Source organism: Petaurus breviceps, unplaced genomic scaffold, assembly GCF_028583685.1.
Source record: "Petaurus breviceps papuanus isolate PSGF00001 unplaced genomic scaffold, PetGlider_PUasm1.0 567, whole genome shotgun sequence".
NCBI lineage: Eukaryota > Metazoa > Chordata > Mammalia > Diprotodontia > Petauridae > Petaurus > Petaurus breviceps.
Genome location: NW_027186383.1, coordinates 7,555,282 through 7,561,281, shown reverse-complemented (window position 1 = coordinate 7,561,281; position 6,000 = coordinate 7,555,282).

The window sequence follows — 6,000 nt, the reverse complement described above, 5'->3', positions numbered from 1 at the left end:
GGAGAGGATTGCCACAATGTTACCCTTTTCTAACATCCCACCCCTAGGGAGGCAAAGGAAAAGTCAATGGAATTTGGAGAGAAGTGGGAGAACTGAATTTTGAGAGTTAATTTATTACAGACTAGCTAAATTTCCTAAATAAGTTCAGAGACAGAAACATTTTTTGACACATTGTGGGTGTCTGGGGTGAAGCCCACCCCTCAAATATGGAGGAGTTCATGTTGAATTGAAGGCAGAAAGGTTTTATTAGAAGGAAAATCAGAAACTACTGCTGGAGCAACCAGGTAATAGCGTCCACAGCCTAGGAGAAGCAGGAACAATTTGTGCTTGAAAACCACAAAACTGAGATTCAGGGAGGATTTAGGGTAAAAAAAAAATGGACAGTATTTCCCAGGAACAGGCGTGACACAAAAACAGGATGTCTTGCAGGAATGTGGACTGCCAGGCTGGTGTGAGCTGGTTTGAGATGAATCCACTCAGTAAGGTCAGCCAGCAAAGGTGTCTGGGAGTAAGCAAGACTTTGGCTCATTGCAGGCTCCTGATTGGCTCCTTTCAGCAAACAAGCTTACTCTATGAACAGTGCCTGTGCCTGGTAAGGTGACTCATAGAAAACAGGCATATCAGTCTTGGGGGTACTCTGATGGGGGGTGATACAGAATAGAATCAATTACAAAATGGAATCAGAACTAGTTGATTTTCTTAATTTCTCCCTTTTTGTTAATGGGAGACCAGTCACAATTTTCCCTGATTGGTCAATGTAAGAACAACAAGAATGATCATACTACAAGCCATAGCAAGAATATCTATATTCATGGACTAATTTAGAGGGAGAATGCACATGATACCAAGACAACTGAGAGAACTCAGCATACGAATAGAGTGAAAGAAAACACCAAAAGTTACACAATAATGATGATCAACATTAACATCAATTCTTTTTGTATTGAACTAACCCACTCGTAATGTTAACTTAGTCAGCAAATTTCATCTTGGATTTACATGTTCCATGTAATTTATTGCTCTCTGAAATATCTTCTCTTGGACATTCTACAGTAGGTCTCATCTTTAGTAGATTTGCTTCTCTGGTTCCAAGTTGCTTATAGAAACTTCTTAGATGTTCCTGCTAATTTTTTTTTTTTACAAAACAGTCTCTCAAATTTTAATTCTCTAATAGCTAATTCATGTGGTAAAAACTAACTCAAACCTTGTGGGTCTGATCTTATTAATAATAGGGTTATGAGAGAAACATCAAATTAGTTCACTTGAAACTTCAGAGAATTTAAGTTTTACATACTGTGGAAGAATAATTTACATTTGATGTACAGGATTGTCTGATCTTGTTACTTTCTCAAAATTTTCTGCTCCCACCAATTCAAATTCCCCTTAGGAGGAGGAGATGCTATTGATGATGTAATCCTACATATGAAAACATAAGATCAACACTCTTGGTAGAGTCTTCACCCCTAGGGTTCAATGGTTACACAAATGAATTTTCTTACAAAAGTCTGACTTTAATTGTAACAAAAGAACCGGGAAGGGTTGTGTATACACACCAAGTAATTCCAAAATGTATACAGAGAACAGTGTGTATCAAATGAGTTGCTTATAGTAAAACTTGTTCAGTCGTTAACCATATTCAAATGCAATAGTGTAATGGGAATGGGAATTTGAAGATCTTCCCTACCCCTTAATAGATCTAGGGAGGAGTTTGAAGACCTCCCCTGCTGTGAAAGTAAACTCTGCCCCCTAATGGGCTGAATGTGATCACATGGAGCCTGTGATGGAGGGAATTTGCTAAAGGGTGCAGCAGAGCCAACAGGAAGCTTCCCTGCTGTGAAGCTAAACTCTGCCCTCTAATAGGCAAAATGTAGTCACATGGAACATATGGTGGGAGGAGTTTTGCTGAAGGGAAGCAGGGCCCACAGGAAACTGGTATTCAGAGCTAGCCAGACAGGTGGGGGAGAGAGAACACTAAGGCAAGGAGTTAGATAAGCTAGTGAGTAAATATTGATCTTGTATTGGTTTGTGGGAAGGCTGAAGGATGCTGTGGCTCTCAGCATTATTATGGCTTCTTAATATCTTTGGTACTATGATGGAATTGGCTTACTGATTTGGGGATTGGGTTTTCTGGTGTCTAAATAAATGCTTCAGTTCTATCCTCTGTCTGGAGAATCTGGTATATTTTCCCATCCAATGTCATGTGATACTTATAATCACAGTCTTTGTCGTGATGGTGGGTGCTATAAATATTGCATTGATGCTACATATAGATATTACACAAATAGTACTCTTCACTACGATGACTGATTGTAATGAAATTCTATTCCTTAAAATAATAAAGAAACTGTTTCTATATTTAACCTCAAAAATTAATAGATTCATGTCTTTGAGTCACAGATTAAAAAAAAACTTTGTCTAATTATCTGCATAGCATTCTGAAAAGAATGAGATACTTCAGAGACTTAATCTTATACGCGGTTTCATAACTGTTAGGCAGGAGACAAGCCCAAGCATTAATTTACGTGGTTATTTGGGATACGGAATGACTATACACTCAGGTTGAAAACAGTAATATTTTACATAATTGCATTGTGGTCCTATCTTCTACTGACCCCTTGTTCTGATTATAGAAACTGATTACAAAAGGCAAAGAAGGAGGGATATAATTATAGCAATACCAGAACTGATCCTTCAGGCCTAAGCCTTAAGGCATAGAATAACTCAACAGTATACCAGGATAAAGCATACTTAGCTCCATTTAATTTCAGGTAAAAGTCAAAGTTGACAACCCATCTTGCAGTAGCAATTTCACCTCATAGTCAGAATTCAGGATAACCAGGTGGGAAACATTCCTTTTTAAAAGTAACACATGTTGACCATACCAAGGCCATCCCCTCAATCTTTTCCCCCACATACAGACATTCCACCTGCAGTTCAGAACTATACTTCCTCTAAATAGCTTCTTCAATTTCCCTTGATGGTGGATTATTGACCTAATGATCCATCAGATAATGTATTATGCAACTAATCTATTCCACTGATCCACCACTCCAGATTTTTGCTAGTATTATATTGTTTTGACGATTTACCACTTTATAAAACAGTTTGAGATCTGGTACGATTAGGCTACCTTCACTTTGTTTTTTTTTTTGCATTTATATCCTTGATATCTTTGACCATTTTTTCTTTCAGATGAATTTTATTATTTTTTCTGGTTCTGTAAAATAATTTTTGGTAGTTTGATTGGTATTGGTAGCATTGATTGGCACTGAATAAGTGGATTAATTTGGGTAGAATAGTCATTTTTTATTATATTGGCTCTGCCTACTCATGAGCAATTAATATTTTCTCAATTGTTTAGATCTGTCTTTTTGTGAAAAATATCTTATATAGTTCCCAGGTTTGTTTTGGCAGGTAGACTCCAAAGTATTTTATATTATCTACAATTATTTTAAATCGATTTTCTCTATCTCTTGTTGCTGAACTTTGTTGGTAATATAGAAATGCTGATGATTTATAAATAAACTCACATAAATAGTTTTTTAGTTGATTCTCTAGGATCTGTGAAGGTGAAAGCCAATGTGCATTTTCCAGGTGTCCTGATATTCCTGCAGCTCAGGCCACCCCTCCCACATCCATTAAGATGTGGGATTGCCCCTGGCAGACATTCTACCTCTCCCTCCCAGGAATCTGAGATGGCCAGGATTTCCCCTGTGGAGTCTTACTCCCCAAATTCATTTCTTCACTATTCTGTAAATTCTTCTACATATGGGGAAGGGTTCTGTTTTTCTCTTATTATGCCAGTTGTAGAGTGGCATGCCCTCTGAGCAGATACTGAGATACCAGAGAAAGATGGGGCCATGCCAACTTGGTTATTCATAGGCTTTGATTTATTGAGGTAAATTGGATTAATTGGGGGAGCTTACTCACAAGAGGCTGATTATCCTGGGTAGCAGCAGGATAAAGTAAAATGTAGAGTAAAAGTAAAATTCTTGCACCAACCCCAGGTCAGTCCAGGTATTATATAGAAACAGAACAAAGAAGCCACAGTGCCAGGAATGACCCAAGGCCACATGCAAATTCTCTGATGGGATTGTTGGAGCTTCTCTTTCTGTTTACATTTACTCAAGGTAGTTTACATTCTTTGTGGAGTCACAGGTTATGTGACCAGGCTCTGGCTCCAACTATACTCTTGCCATTATCTCTTATGGCATAATTGTATTTCATCACATTTATACACCATAACTTGTCCATTCTCCAGTTTTTAGAGAGGTTTTTTGCCACCTCAAAAAGAGCTTTAAATATTTGTGCATATCCATAGTTTTAAAGCAGTTTTTGTTTTAAATCCCTCAGGACCCAACTGTTTTAAAAATTATATCAAGGGCTGGCTAGGTGGCACAGTGAATAGAGCACCAGCCCTGGAGTCAGGAGGACCTGAGTTCAAATCCAGCCTCAGATACTTGATACACTTACTAGCTGTATGACTTTGGGCAAGTCACTTAACCCCAATTGCCCTCCAAAAAGCAAAAAAATAAAAATTATATCAAGTCAAGGACTATCTTCTTTCTCTCCCTCCCACCTAAACTCCCACCCCCCCGGCTACATGTAGCCCTCTAGGCCTTCCAGTGCTGCCCTTTGACTGAATCCAAACTTCACAGAACAAATCCCCTTAATAAAAGGATTTGTTCTGTAGAACTTGGACTCAGTCAAAAGGTCAAATGTGACAAGGTGTCAAGGTAACAGGTTCCCCACCCATTTGGGGTTTAGTGGAAAAGCAAATGGTCATGCCTCTTCTTTCATGTTATGTCCATGGATAAAATCCGATTATTTTTAGATACTGAGCTGTCTGAAAATGCCAAGAACTTTGGTGACAAAAAATTTCTTTTTGTATCTTCAGTAAATGTGTCTAGCAGGAGCACTTGTAGGATGACATCTCTTCTGGCTGCTTCATGGGATGATGGCTGTGTTACTGGGCTGGGAAGCATTTCCATTCCCAAAGCTTTTGGGCTTGGGGCTCTAGGTTGTCTTCAATAAATCTAGAGATTTTAATCAAGGTAGAGATGGTGGTTATGACCTGTGTGGCAATGCTGCCTCCTGTTTCTTGCTCAGGTTGCACTGCTTGTTTAGTGAGGCTGGCTTGTCTACTCTGTGAGAGGCAGTTGATATACCATATGCCCTAAGTTATTCAGGTATCCCCAACTTACGGACACCCCCCCTTCCAATTCTTTGCCACTGCAAAAATAAAGAACTGCAATAAATATATTTGTACATATGGGTTCCTTTTTCTCTTTCTATGACTTCTCTAGGAATATTAGAGTGGTATCACTCAAAGGATATACAGAATTTAATAATTTTGGGGGTGTAGCTTCTGTCTGGAAATTCCCTTGACCAAGAAAAATGGGACCTATTGGAAGAGGTACACCCATCAATCGGTATTCAATGAGCGTGGGTCAAAGACAGAAAGTCAAATGGAAAGCCAAGAGACTTAGTAGTGTGCTAAGGAAGTCTGCTCACTCTATAGCAGCTTTCCACTTCCTAGGGTAAAAATTTTTTATAACTGTTCAGGTCTCCTTACAATACACAGAGCCAATCAGCAACATTTTCTTACAGCTTAGGATAGATAGGTAAAACAGAGGGGGTAGGGTACAGAAGGATGGGAACCATCCAAGGGAGAAAAGGGGGGATTTGGGATGCAGCTGGCAGAATTTAGTGTAAGAAAGTCTTCCCATTCAAGGACCAGAGATAATTGCAAAGTATCCAAAACATTTTTTCAAGGTTGAAGGAAGTCCTTTTAGACAAAATGGCAGTCTCTTCTACAAGGACAAACAATAGTTACATCAGTGGATGAGGCTTATGTCCTTGAACAGTTTGTCCTATTTTATTTTTCCTTTAATAGGAGTTGGGGACTTTCTAATACTAGGCTACCAGGTGGTTGAGAGATTAGTCCAAGGAGATGTTACCAAATGTGGTTCCTCTCCCCCACAAACCTATTTAAAATTG